At 50.6% G+C, this 25427-nt stretch overlaps 1 protein-coding gene and 1 long non-coding RNA gene across 29 annotated transcripts in view; one reads left to right on the top strand and one right to left on the bottom strand.

Moving 5' to 3' along the window:
• Positions 1-10305, bottom strand: part of EPB41L1 (erythrocyte membrane protein band 4.1 like 1) — a 67565-nt gene extending 57260 nt beyond the window's left edge. For 18 of the 28 annotated variants that reach the window (XM_015881255.3, XM_015881264.3, XM_015881263.3 and 15 more), the window contains exons 1-2: positions 9406-9484; positions 122-171 (exon numbers count right to left, since the gene is read on the bottom strand). The gene's annotated coding sequence lies outside the window, so the exon portion shown is untranslated. Of the gene's footprint in view, positions 1-121; positions 172-5446; positions 5537-9054; positions 9310-9362; positions 9485-10179 lie in introns of those variants that run through there. The other 10 variants (XM_085519883.1, XM_085519900.1, XM_015881256.3 and 7 more) reach the window with 9 other exon arrangements.
• Positions 10306-23775: 13470 nt separating this feature from the next.
• On the top strand, positions 23776-24826 carry LOC146757756 (uncharacterized). The gene is made up of 2 exons (XR_014936033.1): positions 23776-23932; positions 24524-24826. It is a non-coding gene; the product is annotated as an uncharacterized LOC146757756 (long non-coding RNA).
• Positions 24827-25427: the final 601 nt, after the last annotated feature.

The raw sequence follows: 25427 nt of genomic DNA, 5'->3' as shown, positions 1-25427 counted from the left end.
ATATTGCGTCATGACTTCTGATCATCCGCCATCAGCTACTGCAACCCATTCTATGCTACAAAACTTACTCAGCCTACATGGGATCTAGAAAGGAGAATAAAGGCTTTCAGGATAAACTCACGCTGCTTCCAGGGGCTGATCTCAGCACTCTGTTCAGGTACAATTCAGAATCTGCAAAGGAGAAATTGGATTTGGTTAAAAATAACAAAAATAGTAATCTTCCCAGGAATGATGATGAGCACACGGATGGGCAGCAGCAAGGTGTTTGTCGCAAGATGGTGCCCAGACTGCTTAAGCACTGCATTTAGACTCCATACAAATCTACTTGCCGGAGATTTTCTGCTACAGATTACTTTATAGGAGCTTTATTCTCAAAGAGACTGATGTGAAAACAGTACCTCCAAAAGCAGCAGGTCTGCTCACTGCATGTGTTCAGAGCCAGCTTTGCCAATTTTAAGCAAAAAAAAAAAAAAAAAAAAAAAAAAAAAAAAAAAAAAGCAAATATTTACTAAAGGCAGTACTGCAGAACCTCTGAGAAGTGAAGCAGATAGACTTTTGGCTTGCACAGCCAATTGCTACCCAAGTTCTCATTTCAGGGCCATCTGTGCCACATTATTGTCTTCTGTCCCTCTGTGTCATCTGCATGGCCCCTCTCATAATGATAGCCCTGACTTGGGGCACAAAGGGCAACATCTGGTCTGCAGGACCTTTATCCCAGGCAGTGACACACACGACACGAGGAGCCAGCCTGGCTCACCCATCCATGGAGCGGCAGGTTTGGCACACACATTGTAAAATGAGCAGTTTTAAAAGGAAGTTATCTCAGAACTGGATCCTGTAACAGAACTTCCAGAACCACTTTTTAGATGGCAACTATAGGTACTGAAGGAGAGAAAAAAAAAAAAAAGAAATAAAATAAAGAATACCTTCATGTGCCCAGGGAAGAACTGCAGTTCAATGAGTACTACAATTACATGAAAGAGGAAGCGAAGTCCTATAGCCCAACAGGGATACCTCCGGCTTTTTTTACAATGTTTAACTTATACATTCAACACACACAGGCAATCCTCTCACAAGGATAAATGCAAAGCAGGCAGGATAACCTGCTTATGCAAAACTCAACCACTCCGTAAACATAAACAAAACCAATCCAAACCAAAAATCCTTTGAACATTCAATGTCAAGGACTCCCACCTCACTTAATTCACATTTCACATGGATGCAGTGAAACCCTTGCACTTCCCACAAGCAAACATCAGCTGCACATAGCCCTACACAGCTTGCTCTTCATGGAGATGCCAAGAACAGGCTTTGGCTCCACAGGAGTGACACAGATCCACAGCAACTTTCTCAAAAGCTTGCTCGGGGCACAAAAGCCATTCTGCTTCCATTTGGATGGAGTCCCCAAGCAGCACAGCAACAAGAGATGACACGCAGCAATGACAGCATCTCTTCTCACACTGTCAGTCTGCAGCAACTAGGCCAGAAACTGCAGTTGGCTCAGGCCCATGCCCTCACCAACAAGGACAGGACCTTGTGCCACCCACGAGCCCTGATGCAGTAAGCTAGGCGCATCACACCTCCAGGGAAACAACAATGCCTTTAGGGTGGGAAAAAATCATGCCCCAAGATGATCTGCACAAGAACTGCAGGGAAGAGAAAGATGGGAGTTCCAGCCCCCCTGTAATGCTGTGTCCCTGCCCCAGCTCTCTGCCACTGTCCTCAGAAGGGAAAGCACAGACTCCTGTGGTTGAGGGCTCTTGTGCTGATGCTGTCACACTGGCCATGCTCCATACACTCTGCCCACTGGGAACAGAGCTGGGATGCAGCACAGAGCCTGTGGCTATATCAGCTGCCCTCCTCGCCCTCCATAACTGCATGGCAATCACAGCCTGGCCACATGCTGCATTGTGCACAGGCTCACCATGAAGTCATAAGGCCAGCTCGTGCTAGCTATGCCCCAACATCAGCAGCTGGCCCAGGGCAGTACCGCCCTGACCACAGGCCCCACGCTCCCCACTCCCATATCCACGGTCCAGGGGATGCCACCTGAGTGCCAAGGCTACTGCCACAGATGTCATTACACACACACACCTCAGTCCCACACCAGACTTCTACACCCGCCTCCTCAGGCAGACGCTGCCTAGGCCAGCAGACCAGATGGAGAAGCTGAGCAGCAGTGCTGTCCCATCTTCTGACAGCAGCTGGGCACAGCAGGCTGGGCTGAGCAGGCTTGAAGTCCACAGCTCATGTTCCCTTTGCGAGAAGGCTACACAAACACACAGGGATCTGTGGAGCTTCCCAGCAACTCCCCTCATAGGGATGAGCCCCCATGGCCCTGCTCCTCCTCTGCTGAGCCCAAAGATTTTTTGGGTCCCCATACTGCTCCCAACCTCACACACTCAGCTCTTTCCAACCCAGCTCAAGAGATCAGAGCAGAGGCAGGCAGACACACAAAAGCAGCCTGATTTTGTCCAGCCTGAGGAATGAGCATCCATCAGCAGTCTGTGATACAGGGCTCACCATGTCCCTACAGAAGGGAGGATGGAGGAGGTGGTCAGTGAGCGCAAGGCAGTGACACTCAGCATTCCCCCACTACCTGCCTGTGTTACACCACCAGTACATACTGCCAAACAAAGCCACCATGCTCTGGAGCCGACACAGACCAGCCTTCCTTCCTGTCTGCTGCTACATGAAGCAGCTTTCACCAAAGCCGGCTGCATTTCAGCAGGGAGACACTTTGGAACTGGAGCTACTGCATCAATTAACATCATATTAATGACGTGCTCTGAGAACACAGGCATCTGGGAGCAAGACCCTCCCCCATCCCTGCTAGCTTCCAGCTTCTCATAACAGTCCTGCTAGCAAAAATGCATGCTAGATTGCACTGCAAGCTTTTGCCATGCAGCTCTCCTCAGCACAAGGCTGCTGTGTGCACCATCTCAGCTGCAGACAAGCGCTTGAGGCTGAAAACATTCCAGAATGACCCACATTGTCACAAACCCCATAGCAATTATCCAGTCTGACCCTGACAGGGTAAGCACAAGTACTGGCTGTCAAAGCAGGCACTGGGACATCAACCACAAACAGGAGGCTGGATCAGCCAGGCAAACACTACAGCCCTTGCAAGGGGCAGATCTGAGCCAGCAATGCTGGCAGGCGCACCTACTCACAGGGGTTAGGAGGAAGCTGTATGTCAAGCCCAGCTTGCTCGAATCTAGGCCAATGCATTGCAAGAACTCCGATCAGTCCAACAAAGGTCAAGAAAGGCGACAAGGATTCATGCTGTCCCTTTTGCTTGTCCAGGAACATAAATATGGCAGAGCAGTGAAGCAGCCCCAGGGCAGCTTACTGAAGAATGAAGACCTGAGTAGAGCTCCAGCCATGTACAGCTGCACCCCACTCTAGCTCACCCCACATCAGCTCTGGTGCACCAAGAGGGAACAGCCCGGCCAGTTCTCAGCAGATGACTGCACCACAACACCACAGCCATCTCTTGCCTCGCATGTTATCCTGCCCGTGGCATGCTAGGCAGCGCGTGGCAGGGGGTAAGGCTGAGCTTCAGAGCTCTTGCACCAATGTAGAAGGGCCAGGGAGAGTTATAGCTACAGTGGAATCTGCCATCAGAACACAGCAGGGGCAGCTGCATTTTCTCTACCTTTACATTCTTTACTTCTGGTTGTCATCCTAAAGCCAGCTGTGGTTCTTACAGACATACAATGCACTAGCATACATGTCCAACCCACTAGTTTTATGGTTTTGTTGCCTTCTTTTACATTTAAATAAAATACATATATATATATATACACACATAAAGTTTTGTTACTTATATACATTAACTATAGCATATCTTTTGTATGTGGCCCAAGACAACTTCCCTTCACTTCGTGTGGCCCAGGCAAGCCCAAGGGTTGAGCACCCATGCCAGACCAAGGTAACCAACAAAGAGATCCTCATCTTTTGGGTCCCTGAAGAAAAGTCCCAGTAAATTTGCAAAGGTAACAGCCCCTGATTCACATAGGCATGCATATACCCAGAGACAGATTAGACGTCAAAGGTTATTTCTGTTGCTCTACCATTACTCTGCAAAAACATCACATATGAGGACTTGCAATAAATCTCTCCTAAAAGGCAGAACTACAGCAAATTCAGGATGGAAGCTTCCTGCCCTAAAGCTAAACCATTAACATCGGGTTTGTACTCCTGATAAGATTTCCATGGTTCATAGCAAGTGACAGACCAAGTGGTCTGACCACCCATCATCAGGCCTTTGCACAGCATCATTAACCCACTTTGAGAATTCTGCCACTCCCCTCTGGTCCCTGGCAAAGAGGAGACCCAATATTTCATCAGGTACCATACCATCTAATGCTCAGCAGGAGCTCCTGCCAGCAGAGACACAGCCAAATCAATAGTCCATCTATTAAGATTTAATTGCTTCTCTGAAACACAAGGGCACTGCATCCCTGCTAGGGAGAAACATTTGCAGGACTTCGCCCAGGGCTGCAGCCCTTCATGTTTGCCCACATGGATGCCAGTTCTGAAGTGCTCCGGGCTGAGCATGGGAGTGGTGAGACAGGCCAACCCCCCCCAGCAGCAGCCTGCCAGGGCAGGCACCTAGAGCTGCCTCGGGGATCACCACTGCAAGCACAATGACAAGCACAATGAGCTGATTACAAAGGGAAAATGTCATGTAAAAAACACAATCAGATTCCAGTCTCTTCTGCCCATAACAAAATGGCTCATGAAATGGCTCGTTCTTTTCTGCCACAAAAATGTGTTTCCCTTCAGAACCCTGATATGAGTAGGAAAAAAAAAAAAAAAAAAGCAAAAAAAAAAAAGCTAAAAATATCTTCTGAAAGATACCATGACAGCAACAGATTCACAGGCAAATGAGGTGGGAAGAGGGCTATGAATGTGATAAAATCCTGTTTAATTTCTCCCCAGCCCCCTAAAAATCCACGGAAGGCAGAACTGATACTTTTTCCTTTGTGCAAAAGAAGACTCCACCCTGTGTTTTCCTCTCCATCTGATACACGACGAAGGATACCAGCACACATTTATGCTCAGTCACCAGTCGGCAAGTGGGGCACAGGCAGTGAGATACTGGAACAGGAGAGGAAGGAGTCAGGTGGGTGGAACCTGGCAGAAATGCCATACTTTAAATCCCCATTCACTATCTGCTCACACATGAGATGCATTTTACACTAACAAAGCATCTAGTGCCAGATTTAACTGTGCCTCTGATAGCCTGGATGGAAAGGAGCGTCTGTCTTCTGGACCAGAATGGTAAACTGGCAAGATGAAGCTCAACATAATTACCACTGGGTCCAATTTCAGCTGGTGGGCAGAGGCCTGGCTTCTGAAATGAGAACAGATCCGATACTAAAGTGGTACCACATTTCATCTCCACAAAGAGGCCAAGTGCCCAAATGAAAATGCTGACCTGCTGGAAACTGCAGATCTGCGGCTTCAGCCCAATTTGTCTCGTGGTTTGAGCACAATGGGGTCAACCCAGCCTCTGCTTCTCTGTGATCACACCAGACCCATCAGCTACTGCATGGGGCAGATCCAGCCTGAGACACCAGCTGAGTCCACGTGACAGCACAGTGCCCTTTGGAGGACAAAACACAGACCATCAGTAAAAGATGGAAAGGAACAGCTCTTCCAAACTATTGTTTTCTGAGTTTTAAGGCTCTGCCTATTACCCCCACCCTCTCAGATAGCAAATCTGGGAGGTGTGCATGAGTATGTACATGTACATGCATACACTATGTGCAAGGCACTACTTCTCAGCTTCAATTCAAAGCACCTTCTGCTGTGTACTGGGACAAGAGGACAAAATTACCAGAGAGGGCCCTAAGACGACACTCCCTTTTCATACAGTCCCACGTTCCCCTGTCTGGTTCAAGGAGAGCAAACCTTGGCTTCTGCCTCAGTTGCATAACAGCTCGGCCCAACAGCTCTTGGCACAACCATTCACCTCCTTGGCAAAAAGAAGGGGAGGGTGGAGCAACTGTCATCCAAGACAGGGGACACTCACAGGGCAGGAAAGCTGCAGTAGATACAACTGCCCAAATCTTCTCTTCTGTTTCTTTGATGCTCAGAGAGCTGGAGGACCTCTCCTACAAAGACAGACTGAGGGAACTGGCCTTGTTCAGTCTGGAGAAGAGAGGGCTGTGGGGAAAACTTATGACGCCATTCAGTATTTAAATGAAGGTTCTGAACAGGAGGGAGAGTAACCTTTTACACAGGCAGATGGTGACAGGACAAGGGGGAATGGCTTTAAACTGAAAGAGGGGAGATCTAGGCCATATGTGAGGAGGAAGTTCTCCACCCAGAGGCGGTGTGGCCCCAGCACTGCTGCCCAGAGCTGTGGGTGCCCCATCCCTGCAGGTCCACAGCTGGGCCTTGGGCAGCCTGAGCTGGGGGGCAGCCAGCCCATAGCAGGGGTGGGGCTTCCATCCCAGCAATACTGGGATTCTGTATATTAGTGCTCACTGAGGTCTTAGACAAACCACCAGCTTCCACCCAAGGGCTGAGAGGAAAGATGGATCCGGAGACCCAAGGAAATGCTCACCAAAGACAACCCCTTCCCAACGTTGTTCAACCTCCTGTAATCCAGACAAAATGATGCGTGAGAGAAAGCATTCATTTGGCAGGCTATGCCACTGTGAGTTACTATCACTTAAATTAGCAGAGCCAAATGGCCCAAAGCAGATGAATTCACAATACCAGAGCGGGGTCTCAAGGCCTATCAGTCTCCACCAATGCCACCACTTCAGCCAGACTCAAAGCACACAAGCCAGCAGCAGGCCTGAGTCCAAGCTCAAACCCCAGCATGGCTGCAGCGCAGGCCAGCCCCTTCACCTCGCACTGCCAAACCTCACGGGTCTTCCAGCACAATCACCACAGCTGTGACAAATCCAAACCTGCTGACTCAGTGCCATCTGACTTCTCTAATGAGAACAACAAGCCACAAAGCCATCGCTGTCACAGCCCCAACACAAGCACATTTTATGTGCCGTATGAGAGTCACATATCTGTAATTGCACAAGTCTTTCCATGCAGGAGCTTCCAACCACCAGGCTTGGGAATCTCCATCATTTTGTGTTTCTTTTTTTGCATATACTCTCAAAACAGAGCTTCAGAATAGACTCAGGCCTCCAAAGTGACAGGCACCGCATGAAAGTCTACGATATAGCTAAACACAGGCCTTCCAGACGCCCACACTGATCTGCCACCAAGCCTAAGCCCATACTCAACCCATCTACTCGCACACACTGCACCATCAGTATCCCAGCTGTCGCTCAGGCAGTGTATCACTGTGCCCAAAGCAGTGGGGAAATGTAATTTCCTAGCTGAACAAAACTAAAGCATGCAAAGCCTGTGAGAACAGACAGGAAACCCAGAGCAATCCTGAACACAGCCAAGCCCACCTCCTGCACTTTAACCAACAGGCCTTTCTCCACTGACTTCCATCATTTAGAAATCATGATTATCTACAGGAAACTTTATTATTTATTTATTTTTTATGAACAAAATTAGCTGGGAATCCAGCTGGTCTGTCCATCTATGAAAACCTCCTCTAGTTATGCATGACTATTCTGCAGCACTAGAGCAAGGAGCAGATATTTTAGTCACTTACAGGACTGTTGAAAGCAGAAAGAAGAAAAGGTTACTGTGTAAATCAAGGTAATCTAATTGCTCAGAGCCAAAAAGAGAAATCAGCTGCCTTGGGGAGGAAAACTGATTCTGAACATTTTCTCCATTCCATATCACAGTGATACCCACAGCCTTCTTCAGCCAACCCAGCCCCCCTCCTGGCTATCCATCACACTTGGGCTCCTCACAAGGCTGTTGTCACAACCAGGGCCCTGCTACACGCAGCAGTGTCTGCTTTAATGGTCCCACTACCATCTGAAGTTGCTGTTAAAGCAATAAACATGGCACAGTGGTTGCAAGGAGATGCTCACCGCTCCCAGCAGTGGCTACAAGCAGAGGAGGCAGCTCACATCCACTGGGGAAACATACAGGTTGATTATTCAACAGTCAGTTCGGGGATTGTTCACGCATAAGGGATTAGTTGGAAGAAAGAGGTTGATTCTGGACCTTCCATGTACCACAATAACCAGGGTCTGGCACAATTCGCAGAACACACCCTGTGAACCTGGGGCCCTCACTGACAGCAGGGCTCTCAGCATCCGGAGCAGCCTGCAGACAGGCTCCATGCTGCCCAACCAAAAACCAAAAAGTACAATTAAAGGGTAATTGTCTTCTTGTCAGGATCACCTCTCAAATCCAGCCTTCCCTAAGCTCCAAACTTGCTTGAAGGCAACACGGGCATGCAGGCTGCTGAAGACCATGAGTGCAGATCCCCAGCCATGGCAGCCAGAGGACACCCACAAGCACACAATGGGCAGTGGAGGAAGCAGAGAACTACAAGGCATCTCCGAGGGCACAACACGTTTCCCACACCTCCAGCTCTTTGGATGCAAGAGCCCTTTTGGACAAACCCAATGTGAGAAGACCACGGGGGGGAAAGCAACTGGGAGCAGGCTGGTCGCTAGGTGCGCTGAGAAAGCCACACCTCTCAGGGCATGTCAGCAAGGAGAGCTCATCAGGAGTCATCTCACACCGCCTGCAGCCCAATAACAGAGCTCTTCCACCGCCCGCTCCTGCAGCGAATGCTCCACCACACGTACCGACCATTGTTTGTCCGCAGAAGGGTCCCCACTGCAACGCATGGCTGGGCACGGAGCGGAACAATACTACTGCAGCAGCAGCAGCAGCAGAAAGAGTGATCCATACGGAAAGTGATGATAGAGGGGACACGCGGAGCCCTAATACGATCACCCAGGTAACCGGTCTGTGGAGAAAACGCTGAGCTTGAGGATACCTCCAGAGCCCACCTCCTGCCATATGACGATACTCCAAAAATAACCACAGAAATATGCGAGGACCCGGTCCAAGTTGTTCCTGGCACTCTGCACATTCTCCCTCTAATGTAAATCGTCTCCCTGCAATCACAGCCCCGCGGTTAAACGCAGTTACCGCAAGCCGCAGCGCCGGGCGGGCCGCGGGGCCGGCGGATCCCAGGGCTGTGCTGGGCTGTGCTGGGCTGTGCTGGTCCGGCTGCACGGCCGGCTGCTGCTTCACCGCGCCCCTCGCTCGGCTGTGGCTGGCAACGCCGCGCTCCCCAGATACGCGGCGGTGAGAAGCGCTGTTCGCCGCTCCCGCCGCACCGAGCAAGGCAGACCGGGCGGGGAGAGCCGCAGTCGCTTCTCTGCGGCCCGGCGAAGCGGCCCTGCCCTGCCCCGCCCCGCCCCACACCGCGCCGCCCCGCCCGCCGCCGAACGCACCTCGGGCCGCCTGGCTCCGGCCGTGCCCCGCGCGGGCGCTCACCTGGGCCCGCTCCGCCACCGACCTCATCCGGGGTGCGGCCCCGCGCCGCAGCGACCGCCGCCAGCCGCCAGCCCGCCGTGCGGCGGGAGCGCAGCGCGGGGCGGGACGCGGCGCTGCGGAGGGAGCGGCTCCGCGCCGCCGCGCTCCCGCCCTCGCCCCGCCCGCTGGGAGCCGCCCCCGGCCGGGACGCTCGGCTCAGCGCTGCGGAAGCCCCACGCCGCGCAGCGCACCGGCCGCGGGGGCTCGGCCCTGCCCGCAGCCTCCAACAGAACTGCCGCTGGGTGCGGGGGGAGGAGCCGCGCTCCCGAGTGAGCTCCGGCGGCTCCTGCCGGCGCGGCGCTGCCTCAACCCCGCTGCCTCAACCCCGCCCGGTGCGGCTCAGCCCGCGCGGCTGCGGCCCCCTGCCCGCCCGCGTCACTTCGGGTCCTCCGGAGCCCGCCGGGGCTGCAGCCCGGAGCTGCGCGTCCCCGCTCGGCGGAGAAGCTCGGCCTCCCCCGGACAGGAAGTCTGGGACGAGCGCTGCGGCTCCCAGGGGCGTGACCGCTCGCGGAGCTCGTTGCGGGGCCTGGCACGGCCCAGCCGCCTGCTCTTACCGCGGGCAGCGCTCGTGCGGAGCGCGGTGCGGCTGCGGGGCAGCCCGGGGTCCGCCCGAGCCCCGCACTTGGGGTGCCCGTCGAGCAGCGTCCTCCGGGAGCTGCGGCCCCGCATAGCGGGAACCCCTCGGGGATAAACCAGCGCACCAGAGCCGGGCGTGAGGCGGTAACATTCACTTACAAACAGAAGGCATGTCCTCCGGTTGTGCAGATTCCCTTTACAGAGTCTCTGCCGTTGGCCCGCTGTCGCCGTGCCGTGCCTGCGGGTGCCGCTCAGCGGGTGCCACACCTCGCTGCTGCAGTGCTGTGCTGCTAAAAAAGACACGGTCTGGGCGCAGTCATGAGGACAGCTGCTGACTGTTTTCACCTGTCAGGTCACCCAGTGGAGCAGTGCTGAAGATGTGGAAAATCCAGTCCTTATGGAGACTTGGCCGTACTGCCCTTTGCCCCCGAAATGAGGAAAAGAGCTTAATTTGCAGCATATTGGCCATCATCATGTGACGGCCCTCTTCTTTTTGTTTAATAACAAAGACGCCTTTTTGCATCCTTGTCAGATCCCTGCTCCATGATGGCAGCAGTGGAGATACCTGCTCTGGTGTCCCACAGATAACAGATGGGGCAGAGGGAAGGTATGGTATACAAAACAAGAAAATATGGGAATTCAGAGTGACCAGCACTTCTTCAATTATTGACATAAATAAACACCTCCAGAAGTCAGCTTTTTTATCAGGAAGAGCTGTTACAGCAAGCAGCTGTTACACAGCCAGGTGGAACTGCACGTTGGCTGCTGGAGAGCTTGACTGCCCAGTGTCTCCTATGTGACATGATGTGGAGGAAAAAGACAGCAGGTACCACTCCCTACCTGGGCAGCAGGTCGTGCTTTTGCCACCAAAGGGAGATCTGGTGGCCACATTCTCATGGTCTGGCAGAGTCAGCTTGGAACAACAGTGACAGTGCAAAGAAATGAGTGCTGGTACAAATTGAAAGGGCTTGCAGTCATGTAATGGTTCAGTGTTAGGACAGGCCTCCATGAGAACCTCTGTGGTTTTTTTGCATTGTTATTTATTTGGTTGGTTCTTATTCCAGCAAGTTTTCTTAGTACAGATAATAGCCGCAGGGTGTCCTGCCTGCCTCCATTGAACAGAAAGCAAGGAGGGTTATCAGGTGTGTCAGTGTTCCCCTTGAGGATACTTCTATGCTCTTTGTTGCGACATTGTTTTTAATGACTCCTATTTTATTCAGAGTTGGTGTCCCTGACAGAAACAGTAACTGTTAGCACTTAACGCCTTCCGCCAGCAGAACCGACTATGAATTAGCCCTCGCCACATCAATGTCAGGGAAGTGCTCTTCTGGTTATTAATAATCATTGCAAAGTATTCATCATCAGATCTGCAGCAGAAGTTGAAGTGAGGTTGTGTTTGCTCTCACTTCCAAGGCAGAGGTGAGCCTAGGAAATCCTGGCCTGAGCTGCTGCTGGATCTGATGCTCTTCAATAACAGCCTTTCGCTGCTCTCACTTGTTTATGCGGGGCGTGAAAAGGCCCTTTGTGCCCCCTGGGGAGCCAGCTGCCAGCTGGGAGCAGTGAGACTCTCCCTGTGTGCTCCTCGTTTCCTTCCCCCTTGCAAGGCTGTGCCTTCCATGAGGTGCGGGAGTTGCACGAGGGCTTGCAGGAATAGTCAGCCCAGCTGGAAATGGAACATGGATCCTGGTGCTGGGCTCCAAGGTACTTTCTGGATGATGGGAATGCGCTGGTGACCTTCCAACAGCTCCAGACAAGCACTTCCATGCAAAGAGAACACATCCAGCTCTTGGTTGCTCATGCAAGGCCACATGATCCATTTTCCTCCAGGCTGACTGAATGGGACTCAGAGCTTGCAGAAGTCCCTGGGTCTGAGAGGTCATCAGAGAAATTAGGCCAAGCCCTCACATCCCTATTTGTCCAGAGCCCTGATGTTTTAGGGATACGCAGCCTGCCTTCTGCTTCCCAAACAACATGGCCTAGTACCAAAATGCCATCACTGCCTGCTGACCTTTGGATATTTGAGTGCAGCTCCAGGTAATTGTGCACATTACTGATAACTGAGAGTAAAAGCAACAGGAGATGCATTTCAAAAATGTAACTAGTAAGTTTCATGGCCCACCTAATCTTTGTGACATCCCAGTGCAACACCTTGCAGACATAAGAGGGCTGCAGTGGAAAGAACTGTAGCACCTCTGGGAGGCAGGGAAGAAGGAATATTGCCTACTTTCCAGGCAAGAAACCTACCAACCAGGGCAGGATACAGGTTGCTCTGGAGCAGAGCTATAACATGCAAAATAACCCAGGAAAGCACTTTTGTTACAGCCATCTCAGCAGGCCTGTGGGGTAGGTGTGGTCCACAGTGAATCAGTGGTGGGCTCAGGAGAGACAAATGAAGAGACATTTAACAAATGTAACAATATTTGCAATCAGTCACTCCTTTCTGTGAGCCATAAGGGGAAAGAGAAAGGGTTGAGCAGGATTTGCTTCCAGCTGCAGCCCCAGCCCATTGGGCATGTTTCCCCATGCAGGTTAGAGCTCTCTCATTTGCTCATGGGCTTTCTGCACAGACCAACTGTACACAATCGTGGGTCACAAACATCTGGACAGCCTCAGTTCCATCCTGTTACGAGCCTTGCAAGGCTGAGGCTTTATCCTAGATACCGTAAGATGGGATATCCTGTGTTTTTCTGTTCTAATGCTGCCAGGAAATTATCCGTTCTCCTGAGGGGAGACCCTGGCATGGGTCTGACATACTCTGATTAAAAGGGAGGTTCTGACAGCTTAATCAACAGTCAGCTTGAGGATGGCAGGGGTTGAGTACAACATGTCTGATGCCAATCTGCCCACCAAGAGCAACAGTTGTGGCCAACCCACCAGAAACCCACTGCACCAAGGACAGAGGAAACAGAAAGATGCAGAACAAGGCACAAACTGGGGAATACACATGGTCTTGTTTTCTTCCTTGATGCAAACATCACTCTGCTGACTTCACTGCTCTGAGGCAGAAGAGGTTGACATGGTAATACCTCCCAGTTAAATATCTTGTCCTCTCACTTGGCAGGAGCATCTCCTGGCTGCCCTAGATAGATAGGTTGGCTGTGTACTAAACTGCTGTGCTCTGGGGAGCCACAGAGGAGGGTGCAGTATGAATTACTGCACTGCAGTAGGAGTGCTGACTTTGGGGGACTGCCCCAGCAGAAAATGCTATTTCTGTCCAAGAAACTGACTTCCTAAGCTATTACTTATCAGTGCAGACATTTTGAGCAAATATTAAGAATCATAGACATGAAGGGGACATAAAAAAACTAAAACTAAAAGGAGAAAAACAACCAAACACAATGTTCTGGATTTCATATTTCCATGTTACCATTTAAAAGTCCTAGTGTCCCAGCTCCTATAGCCAGATGGCTGCATTGCAATGTTAGTTTCTAGCATCTGTTGATACAAAAGTAGATTGAAGTATGAAAGCTGGAAAGTCGGAAAATAGATCAAGAGAGGGTCAAGAAGTGGTCTCTCTAACTGGAAAAGGAGCCACACAACATGGGTCCCTTAAAGCCATCCAGCCTGGTGTCTCCATGAGGCCTGGGTCTGGTGGCTGAGCAGAGGTGTCCATGGGAAGCTAAGGAGTGGTAGTTAATGGACCACTGTCTTGAGAAAGCTAGTGACCTCTTCCATATGAACAGCATCTCAGCTGTAATTTGAATCAGTCCGATTTCCAGCCACCAAATCTTCCTGGACAAGGTGAGCCCATCAGGAGGGACTGGCAAGGAAGGAGGGACGGTGGCATGGCTGTCTATGTTAGGAAGTGTTTTGATGTTGTAGAGCTCAGTGCTGAGAATGATAATGTTGAGTTCTTATGGGTAAGGATCAGGAGGAAGGGCAGTAAGGATGACATTCTGGGGATCTGTTATAGACCACCCAACCAAGCTGTCACCCTGTGCTGTAAGATGAGCTATTAGGGAAGAACATCCTGGCTTAATAGGAAACCTTTGGGACCCACTCAAGGGTGCCGAAGGATATAATTACCAAGTTGCTTTCCATTTTTTATCAGCAGTATTGGTCAATTGACCACAAAAACTGGCCACAAATGATTGGAGACTTGCTAATGTGCTGCTCATCTACAAGAAGGGTTGGAAGGAAGATCTGGAGAACTACAGGTCTGTCATCCTCACCTTGGTATCAGGGGTGGGGGGGGAGGGGGGCAATGGAGCAGGTTATATTTAGTGTGATCATGCAGCATGTGCAGGGCAATAAGGGGATCAGGCTCAGACAACATAGCTTCATGAAAAGCAGGTCCTGCTTGACCAGCCTGATCTTCTGCAACAAGATGACCTTCCTGGTGAAGAGGGAAAGGCTGTTGAGGTAGTCTGCCTAGATTTCAGCAAAGCCTTTTTCTCTCTCTCCCACAGAATACTCCTGTGGAAGCTGACAGCCTGGAAAGGTGTACTCTTCACTGGGTAAAGAACTGGCTGGGTGCTGGGCCCAGAGGGGTGGTGAATGGAGTTATATCAAACTGGTGACTTGTCATGAGTGGTGTTTCCCAGGGATGTCAGTAGTGGGGATGCCCTGTTTAATATTGTGAATAATGATTGGAATGAGAGGACTGAGTGCATCTTCAGTAAGTTTGCAGAATACACCAAGATGATGGGAAATGTTGTCCTGTCAGAGGGTAGGAAGACCTTGCAGAGGCATCTGGATAGGCTGGATATATGAAACCCATGGAATGAAATCCAACATGACCAACTGCTGGGTCCTGCACTTTGGTCACAACAACCGCAGGCAGTGCTACAGGCCTGGGGCAGAGTGGCTGGTGAACTGTGTAGAGAAAGAGTATCTAGAGGCTGACAGCTGGCTGGACGTGAGTCAGCCATGTGCCCAGGTGGCCATCTTGGCTTGTGTGAGAAATAGTTCAGCCAGCAGTAGCAGGAGGTAATTGTCCCTCTGTACTCAGCATTGGTGAGTTACTGCACTCATTGTTGGGCACCTCACTACAAGAAAGACATGGAGGCCCTGCCTGGAGCACTCTCAGAGAAGGGCAATGAAGCTGTGAAGGGTCTGGGGCACAAATGTTATGGGTGGTGGCTGTAGGAGTTGGGATTGTTCAGTCTGGAGGAAACTCAGGGGAGATCTGAAAGGAGGTTGTAGTGAGATGGGGGTTGGCCTCTGCTTCCAGGTAACTTGTGATATAAGGAGAGATAATGGCCTTAAGTTGCATCAGGGAGTGTTCGGGTTGGATATTAGGAAAAAATTATTTTTCAAAGTAGTGGTCAGGCATTGACACAGGCTGCCCAGGTGGAGGAATCATCATCCCTTCAAGATGAGGCCCTTGGGGGCACGGTTTAGCAGGCATGGTGGTGATGGGTTGATGATTGGACTAGTTGATCTTATTGCTCTTTTCCAACCTTCATGATTCTGTGCATCTGAGTAATGACTTCTCTGTTACAGACATGCCTCCCCTCACACTGGTGCCTGCAACCCCCAATTGCATTTCTGGGCGTTCTTTTGTAGATACTCAGTGAGCAGAAATTCTTCAGTCTCCCACTTCTAAGTAGGTTCTTATGACCCGAACTGCACTTGCAAACCCTATTTTGAGTCTCTTTCAACAAGATAATTTCAGTGAACATTTGTAATTTAAGACACGTTTTGGATTCTGCTCCATACAGAAATGCTACAGGATTGGTGCAGGAAGAGAGACACTTTCTTTATCGAGTATTCTCAGGACTCTGTGCTCCAAACTTGGGCTGAAGCTGGCCAAGAGGTGGGCACAGCTCTGTTCCCTACCAGTGCAGAATTCTCATAGGGATGTGGGTCACAGGGAACAGAGGTTTCCTTCCAGTGCCTTCACAGCAAATAGCACACCCCTTGTTACTGACAGAATCTTCCTAAGCCACTTCCAAACGAAGAGTCCATTAAAACATTTCCCTCAAGCATAATGACATAAACCCACCAACACTGCATGACATTACCATGAAAGCTGTGCTGCAAGGACTTTCTAAGGACAGTAAAAGGTGGTCTTAGACCTGGGATAAATTTTGTCATATAACATCTTGAGTTAGAAGGGACTCACAAGGACCATCAAATATGGATCCTCCATATAGAATCAGAATATGACAAGAGTTGAATAGTTTGAAAAACCCCCAGTGAAACCACATTTGGTCCTAAAGTGTCTAGGCTGAGGACTAAGATGTTGGCAAAAATGCTCATGGGTTTACATGCAGGATTCACTTGTATTGCATTTCTGGCCAAATATCCCAGCACACATGCAAGAAATTCACCAGAGACACCATATTCATCAGCTGCACTCTCACAGCTGGCCATAGATGGGACAGCAGGCACCAAAGGAAGAGATTCCAAGAGTTTTTGAGAGAAAGGAAGGAGATTATTTCAAAATAATCTACAGCTGTGCTGTCTGCTCTCATCTAGAGACCATCCAAACCTCCTCATCCTGAACCTGGATCAGAGTGAGCAGAGTGGATGCTGCTAGGTCCTGCTCTTGGCCAGTGGGAAGCTGGAAAATAGACGTTGAAGGGCAGCAGGGAAGGTAACTGATGAGTTGTTTTCCCCTTGAACCAAGCCAGACCTTCCACAATGACTTTATGGAGGCCTGTAAGGTCTCTTTGTCATGGTGTTTTGCCTTCTCCCCCACCTACCCTGAAGGCGGGTGCCTTCCAGCACTCACACATGATGCTGAGGTGAGGATCAGCCCATGTTCATGTTTTACACTCAGTGAAAGCCCAAGGATGAGTAGGGCTGCAGAGGAACCAGGTGCCATGTGTATGTGTAAGATCTTGCCATGTCCTCTGCTGAACAGGAGTGAATCAGCGCCTCTGGGTCTCTTTCCTTCCTAACTCACTTCTCACTGGAGCACAAGCAGCCTCTGTGCACTGAATGATGCTGAATGCCTACTGCATTTGGTCCATCTCCAAGGGAAACTATCCATATCCTGTGATGAGTGTTCCCAACATCTAATGGAGGGAAAGCTGTGGTGCCTGGGACCAGGAGCAGCAGTATGCTGGGAAGAGAACTGGATTAGCCCATACCTCTGGCTCTGCTGGGTGGGAAACTGCTCTCAGCAAAAGCCTGAGCTCCACTTGCAGCCCTGGTTGCACACCCATAGCGCAGGTGCAGGTGTTGATGGTGGTTGAGGCCACACAGGTGGCTGCCATGTGGTTGTGCCAGTTCTGCCCAGCAGTGGGGGTGTGTGACAGTGGTGAGAACCCCATAGCCCCCCAGAGGCAAAGAAGGGCTCCTGCTTCCCTGCAGGCTGTGCTGGCTGCCATCAGGGCAGCAGGATGGCCCTGGCCACAGCAGCGTGGGGAGTGTCCAGACAACAGAGAGCCCCACCAACTGGCAAATGTGTGTATCCCTATCCTTAGGAAATATGTTGCCTTCTCACTGCTGGGGCCTCCTTCTCTCTAGGGGTCTCTCAGCTTGGTTCTGCTTTCCTCTCCTGAGAGGGGAACATGAGTCTCTGCCGAGGGCCAGGGCAAAAGCTGCACCAGTGCAACTGCTTTGGGCAGTGTTGTTGTGTTAGTAGCTGCAGCCCTCCCACACCTCCAGGAATAGTGGGGGCCCTGCTTGCTACTCTCTCCAAGTGTCTCTGCCTCAGATCACTCCTGCCCTGCAGCACATGGCTTGCTCACAGAAGGTCTAAAGCCCTGGTTCACAGCAGACAACCAGCTGGGGGGTAACCTCAGAACTGAGCACCAGCACTGAAGAACTGAACCTAAACCTGCATGGAGACGCTGGTCAGGGTGCTACCTCCCTTCAGTGATGCCCCATTCGCTGCTGAGCCTTCTGGCCCAGGTAGCGGCAGCTCTTCCCATGTGTTGTCAGGTCTTCAGCAAGGCTCTGGTGGGGACACAGGGCTTTTGGCCTTGAATCCACAAATGCACCCTGAGAGGAGCACCCTTTCAGGTGATGCCTGCCCTGAGAAGAAGGAACAAAACAGCACTCAGCTGAGCTGGTGAGAGAAGTTGAGGCTGAGGAAGAAAATCTTGTTTTGTCCCAAACTCCTGCCTCCCACAGGCCCACAGTGAACATCCTCACTGCAGCCACAGGTCTCAGCCCCTGCATAGAACCACATAGCATATAGCATAACTGGGTTGGAGGGGATCCCAAAGCCCAGTGAGCCCCCCCATCCTCCACTGTGGACAACACCTCCAGGTATGGGGCAATGCTGCAAAATGCAGCTGCAAAGACACTTCCAGTGCTACCACTGTAAATTTCCTTGTCTGGGGAGTCCTGGCAGCAGCAAATAAGCAGTGTCCCAGACCTATTATTGCTTATCATATGCAGGGTTGCAGATAGTATTTGGAAAATAAAAGTATCTTCACAGTCAAACCCTGCCAGGGAGTTCAGCTGGGGCCTCTCTCGGTGGAGGATTGGGTTTGGCTGTGGGGTTCCCTTTTGCTCACATGGCTGAGACTCCTCAGCCTCTGCCATCTGTGGCTCATGCTGGTGAATGGTGCCAGAAATGGGAGGAGGGAGCAGACCCAGAGAACATGGCAAGGCTTTCTTGGGCTTCAGGGCTGCCACAGGCTCTCCAGCCCTACAGAGCTGATTTCAGGCTATAGGAGCAGGAGTTTATCAGGTAAGGAGTGGAGACAAGGAGTTTTTGTGTTGTCTGCTGGTTCCTCCCTGAAGCACACTGCCAGCAGCAGTGATGGGGCTAATCCACCCCTGCAAAGTCAACACGTGGGGTATGTCAGGAGCAGTCACACCAGATAAAGCAGCGTCCCCTCCTCATCCCTTGTGACATACCTTGCACCATCAGCCTAGCAGGATCCTGACACAGGGCATCATGATCCTAGACATATGCACTCGCATTTCCCTGTCTTGGAAAGGATGAGTGGTCTGGTTCCTTGAGGACTGGGTATGGTGAAGTAATGGTTAACGGCTGTCACAAGTGGGCAGCACAGAGTGCTGCTGGGTTCAGTGACTCCCACTCAGTGGAGTCAAAGAATCAAATTTCTGAACATCCCAACAAAAGCTGAAACTGAGGATGTTTTGCCTAAGACCTGGATTAGACAGAAATGCCAATGCAGAAATGCCAGTGCTTTCCCCTTCAAATAAACTAGTTGGAATGTCTTGTTGGAGCACAGGTGGATTCATCTTCCCACCTTGGCTTCAGAGGTTTGCACATGGAATCACAAAATCATAGATTCACAGATGTCCTGAGTTAGAGGGGGCCCACAAGGATCACTGAATCCAACTCCTGGTTTCTCACAGCCCCACATGAGATGCAACCCTATGTCTGAAAGTGTTGTCCAAAAACTCTTCCAACTCTTGGACCTGATGCTGTGAACGTTGCCCTGAGGAGTCTGTTCCAGTGCTCTATATAGAAGCTTTTTCAAGCTGTGATGGCAGGAGCACCGATGCCAGCCCTGCCCACACAGCAGGGTCAGCTGCCCAGGCACCACTCCAGTGGTCCACATTGATCCAGCTGCACACACTGATTCCTCTGGTTGACGAATCACCTTGTGGCCAGAGAAGACCTAGACAAATCAGGCTAATGTATTTCTCCCTGGCACCTTTTGTCCATCCATCAGTGCTGGACACAATGCTCATCAGCTCCATTGACCCTGCGGATACTTTGATTTATTTGGGCAAAAGAGACAGGTTAAGGGCTAATGGTGCTAATGGATAGCAGACAGTGAGCTGTGTTAAGGACTGCTCTGCAGTGCAGAGGTCTGGAGGTCTGGAGCAGACAGGAAAACTATCTTCTCTTTGCTGCTAAACTTGTAGAACTATGCCTTACAAAGGCTCTGCAGACCCAACTGTGGCATTGTAATGCAAGCTCCCTGACAGCATCCCCACCATGGAGCCATACAAGCTCTGTCCATGTATCCTGCTGAGCCTTCAGGCCATAAATACTGGATTAGATATGTGGGCTGTCCACTTCTAAAAGGAATGGTTACACCTTGATATCATGGTGCCTCAGCAGGTTACATGGCTCAGGGCCAGACTTCAGGACCCTGGGATCTAGATCCAGGACTGTGGGATCCCGTGTGCCCACTTGGAGCTGACATATGGGACAGCACATCTTATGGAAAAAGCACCTTGCAGGCATCCTAAAAAAATGCCACTCAAACTGTCAGACCTTCAGCACAAATCCACACTGCTACTGCAGCAGAGCCAGGTGCTGCCTCCTGGCCACTGCAAGGACAAAAGCCACGGGTTGCAAAGTGAGAACAGGACCTGTTTTCCAAAGCCAAGGTGCTGCTTTAACCTCCAAGTGGAGAAATTCCTTCGAAAACCCGCGTTAGCCCTAGTGCTCATCATCCATGTAAACAGCTGCAGAACTTGGGTATCCTCTAATTGTGTGAGCTCTTTGCAGCTATAATTGACAAAATACATCTGAGCTGATCGTTTCTATCAGGAAAAGATTTTAGGGCTCAAATTAGTATTATGATCTCTTACCAAACGCTGATAACAGTGCTTCCCAGGTCAGCTTTAATCCATGACAAGACTCTGAGCAGCAACTGAGCAGATCCCTGCAGTCACACTTTTAGCCCAGGTGCTGCAGCTTGGGAGCAGTGCAGAGGAACTGAAATTAGGTAGAAAATCATTTCCAACCAGCCTTGCTAAATTGCTGTGAAATTTTAACTGTTCAGATGCAAAGCCTGTGTGCCAGTTTGCTTTTCCAAAATGGCAGAAAAAATGGATACTCTAACACACACGTCAGAAGATGTTCACCACTTGGGGTGGAGGGGCACACACTGAGCCATGCTGCTGCCCACCAAAGGGCAGATCCAATTGCTCTGCTCCATAGGCTGAGGGTCACCGTGTGCTGACCATCTGTGAATAGATATCAGTGAGATCCAAACAAGACTGAGAAATATTCTGCACCTTTGCACCATTAATAGCAGAATCTGCCCCTCTTCCTTTTTAATACGTGTAGTTCTGGGCAAGAATATAGTTAGAGAGTAATAACAGTAACCCATGTACACGTTTTCTCTGTCATTAGAAGAGAGCTGATGGCTACAGCTGTCCAGCGGCTCCCAGCACCTGATGCCTTAGCATCAGCTGCCAGCACACTGTGGCAGAGTGTACATTCACTGGTAAGGACATAGAGGTTCCACTGGGTACTGAGGCATCTGCAAAGTGGGCACCAGTTCTGCCTGGTGTGGAGAGAAGTGTACCAGATACCAGCCAGCTCTTTGGGTACTTATTAAAGAAGGGATTAAAGAAAACATTGAAAGGCTGTCGGCTTGCCAGGAGGAAAGCTTTGGAAAGATAACCATTATCCAGCACCCAACAGGGAGCCATAGAACCATAGAAACATTAAGGTTGGAAAAGACCTCTAAGCACATCAAGTCCAACCATAAACCCCTACCATGCTCACTAAACACGTCCCTCGGTTCCACATCCGCACATTCCTTGAGCAGCTCCACGGATGGTGACTCCATCACCTCCCTCAGCAGCCATCCTGCTCCAGTGCTCCATCACTCTTTCTGAGAAATTCTTCCATGGTGTCACGCTCAGGGTTATGTGTACTATGATCCTCAACACTCCTTTGAGATGCCAGGCATATTGATGCTGGATGAAAGGCAGCTCTTTAGGAGGGGCAGGAATGCTCTGGGCAGCGAGTTGGCTGGGCTGACTAACGGAGCTTCAGATTAGATTTGATGGGAGAAGAAGGTGTATTTCTAAGTGACAGAGAAGAGCTTGAAGGAAAGAGATGTCCTGTGAAGCTGGAAGATATTTGTGTCCACCTGGACAATCAATATTAATTGATGTTGGTGGGCTGCAAGATTACAAAATAAAGAGGCAGAGCTCTGAGAAGCTGAGCATCCAAATGATCCTCAGTAGAGGAGAGAGAGGTGATAAGTGTTGGCAGCCATGTGTGCCACATGTTCCCACCCAAAATCTGCCCTCCAGTCCAAGGGACATGAAGGGGCATGGGCTGGGGACAGAACTGCATCCCAGCCTTGGTGTTTTCACAACAGATTCCCTCATATCTATGGGGAGGTGACCCACAGAGTGGGACTTTCTGCTTCTCCATCTTGAGAAACTGCCAGGCCAGGCAGATGAGCTGCTGCAGCTGGATCTAAGCCCAGTTCAATGGGCCCTGTGTGCACTGGTCTGATCCCTGAGGAATGTTCACATATACTGATGTGTGGGAAGTGGAGTCATATTGTCATTACACCTCCAGGTCACATGGCTTGGGTCTCTTAATTGACAGCCAGCTGAATGTGAGCCAGCAGTGTTCCCAGGTGGCCAAGAAGGCCAATGGCATCCTGGCTTGTGTCAGAACTCATGTTGCCAGAAAGAGCAGGAGGTGATCGGACCCCCTGTACCCAGCTCTGCTGAGGCTGCATCTCAAGTTGTGTGCTCTATTGGGCCCCTCATTACAAGAAATATATTGAGGCCCAGAAGCACGTTCAGAGAAGGGCAATTAATCTGTGAGTGGTCTGAAGCACATGTGTTATGGCGAGCAGCTGGGAGAACTGACATGGTTCAGTCTGGAGGAGGCTCAGGGGAGACTTCATTGCTCTCCACAACTCCCTGAAAGGAGGCTGTGGTGAGGTGGGAGTCAGCCTCTGCTCCCAGGTAACTTGTGGTAGAATGAGAGGTAATGGCTTTAGTTGCACTAGGGGAGGTTCAGGTTGAATATTAGGAAAGATTTCTTCTCTGAAGAAGGTTTGGCATTGTCACAGGCTGCTCAGGGAGGTGGTGGAGTCATCATCTCTGGAAAGATATGGCCCTGAGGGACATGGTTTAGTGGGCCTGGTAGTGATGGGCTGCTGGTTGGACTGGGTGATCTTAGTGTTTTTTTTCAACATTAAGGTTCTATGATTTTATGATTCTATGATTCTTGGGGAAGGGAACAGTAAAGGGGTCCAGAGAGCATAGAGTTCAGTGATACATTCCCTAGTGAGCATGGGATCTGTTTCAGCCTGGGCTGGGCAACAACAGTGAAAACCACAGGAAATCCCACTCTTCACACTGATAACAGCACCAAGCTTGTAAGGTCTGCTGAAAAGATCATGTCAGCCCCCAAATACAACTCTGCTTCTACAAGTCAGCACCCAGAGGAGCAGTAAAATACCGAGATGGCCCTTGTGGGTACATACAGAGCCAGAACAACCTCTGGGCTACATCTGAGGGGTGCTGGGTGGAGCCCAGCTCTGACACCCAGCTGCAGAGCTTGTATTACCCTAGCAAAGCCATTGCTCCTAGCATACCTAAAACCAGCACTAAGGACCATGGGACGGCACCCCAAGGCAACACTTCTCACAGTGCACCACCTCCACCAGGTGCTCCGTTTCACCGCCTCTTTGCTCTGCCCTGCCCTGCCCTCGTGCTGTTCACTTGGCTGGGAGGTTCCCAGGCTGATCAACAGGGACTGACAGGCAGAGGCGCCCTGCAGACCCAGCTGAACCCCCGCACGTGGCTGCAGACCCGGCCTTTTCTTCTTCTGGGGATGAGAACGGGGAGCGTTCGACCCGTCTCCAGGCGAGAATCACCCTCGCTCTCTCCACGCACCATCGCACACATTGTGCGTTCTGTAATCCACGCTCAGCTGACGACAGCCGGGCAGAACAGAAGGCGTGGGGAGCGCTCAGCCGTGCATACTGAGTGGGCTCGCTGGTAACAGCCAGCACCCTGAGCGTGACCGTCATGAATGCGGGGCCAGGACAGGATGCAGCTCCCTGGCTCAGCTCCTGTCCTGGATGGAGTCAGGAAAGCAATTCAAATGGAAATGCCTCGCTGCTGAACTAAATAGCCAATGTGAGAAGGAGTAAGAATAGAGAGAGCCTAGAAAGGAGGAGTGCAGCTGCAGGGCTGGAAAGAACAGAGAGCAGGAGGGGTTCTGCGGCAGGGAGGGATGGCACAAAACAGGAGGACTGACCGAGGGCAGAAGGATGACAGTGCGGTGGAGGGACAGATCAGAAAGTGGAGAACTGTAGGTACAGTTATGGAGAAGATTTTCATACTCGATGGTGCAGCTCACCAAAACAGCTTCCACCTCTTCCCACCGGTAAAGACCTCCTTCTCTGGCAGTAGGAGGGTGAGCACTTCCTCAGGAAGAGCCCCAGCTGCCTCCTGCTGTGTCTACACAGCTGTGGGTGCCTGGAGGTGGCTCTTTCCTGCTGCCTGATAGTCCCAAAAGGCAAGGGGGACTGCCTGCAGGGGGCTGCTCCTCTGCATGCTGTACTGGAGCAGCGAAATCCTTTAGTCTTTGTGGCGTGACCCAAGGAAAACCTTCCTGCAGTTTTCATACCTACCAGAAATTTCCATGGAAGCAAATTAGCCCAAATACTCCACAAAGCATCCTTTGCAGACCTAAGAAAAATGATTACTAATCACTTCATGACAATTTTTAGTGTTTCAGAAAGCTGTTCTTGTGTCCTTGCTCAGGTTTTGTCCTGTAGTACCTGGACAGATTCAATGTGTTTGTCTTCTTGCAGCTCATGTTTTCCAAACTTCTGACCAGTCCTGTAGCATCCCATGTGTCCTTTTCTTGTTTGCTAACTCTTTTCCTTTTGATGACCAGCACAAAACGCAGCAGGACACTCCTCTGGCTGACTTCACCTCTGGGGCGAGCAGAGCAGCATGGTGACCATCCCTGACCTGGGAGGGACACTCAGCTTACACGGCACTGCATGTTCCTGCCTTGCTCACAGAAGCAGCACACTGTGAATCAACAGAACCTGCAGAAACTCCCTAGTGATAGGGCTGCCCTTCAGCCAGTGAGTTTCTGCTTGCTATTTATGCATTGCATTTTTCCTGCTTTATATTTGTGCTCATCAAATTGCATTTTATAAATTTCATGCAATTACAGAGTGATTGAGATCTGGTTTGTTGTTGTTGTTGTTTTTAATTAATTCATTTATTTTAATTGTGATTGCATCCTTCAAAACAGTTGCAGCCCTTTGCTCTTATTTATCATTTTGGTATTTTATAAGCACAACCACTCTTCAATGTGCCCGGTGGCTAATGAGAACCTGATGTGGGACAAGCCCTCCCAGGGCCTCTCTTAACAAGTTTTCCAAGTCTGAGAGCATCTGAGAATCCTCCGCTCCCACAGCTCAGAAAAGTTTCAAATGCACTCCATGCTCTCAGTTTCCTGAGGAGCAGATCCCATGGGACAGTACAAAAACCCAGTGAACCCAACTGGCCACTTCCGCTACTGATGATGGAAACTGGGTTGCTTTAATGAGCTGCGTTCTTAGTAAGTCTTCATTGGATATATTTTCCTTGAGATGCTTAACGAGCAGTTGCACAATAATTCCATTCTGTATCACTTTAGGCATCAAAGTTCCCTTTCTCCCTTTTTGATGCCACATGCTAAGTTTTGTCCTCCTCCTGTCCTCAGGGACCTCACACATAACACCATCTGTTTTCTGAGATAATTGCTAATGGGGTCAGACATTACTGCAGCTTGTTTCTTATGCACT

The sequence above is a fragment of the Coturnix japonica genome, chromosome 19 (assembly GCF_054131305.1).
Source record: "Coturnix japonica strain WE chromosome 19, WE-NBRP24, whole genome shotgun sequence".
NCBI classification, from domain to species: domain Eukaryota; kingdom Metazoa; phylum Chordata; class Aves; order Galliformes; family Phasianidae; genus Coturnix; species Coturnix japonica.
The sequence above is the reverse complement of the archived record's forward strand: the minus strand, read 5'-3'. Positions and strand labels throughout refer to the sequence as shown.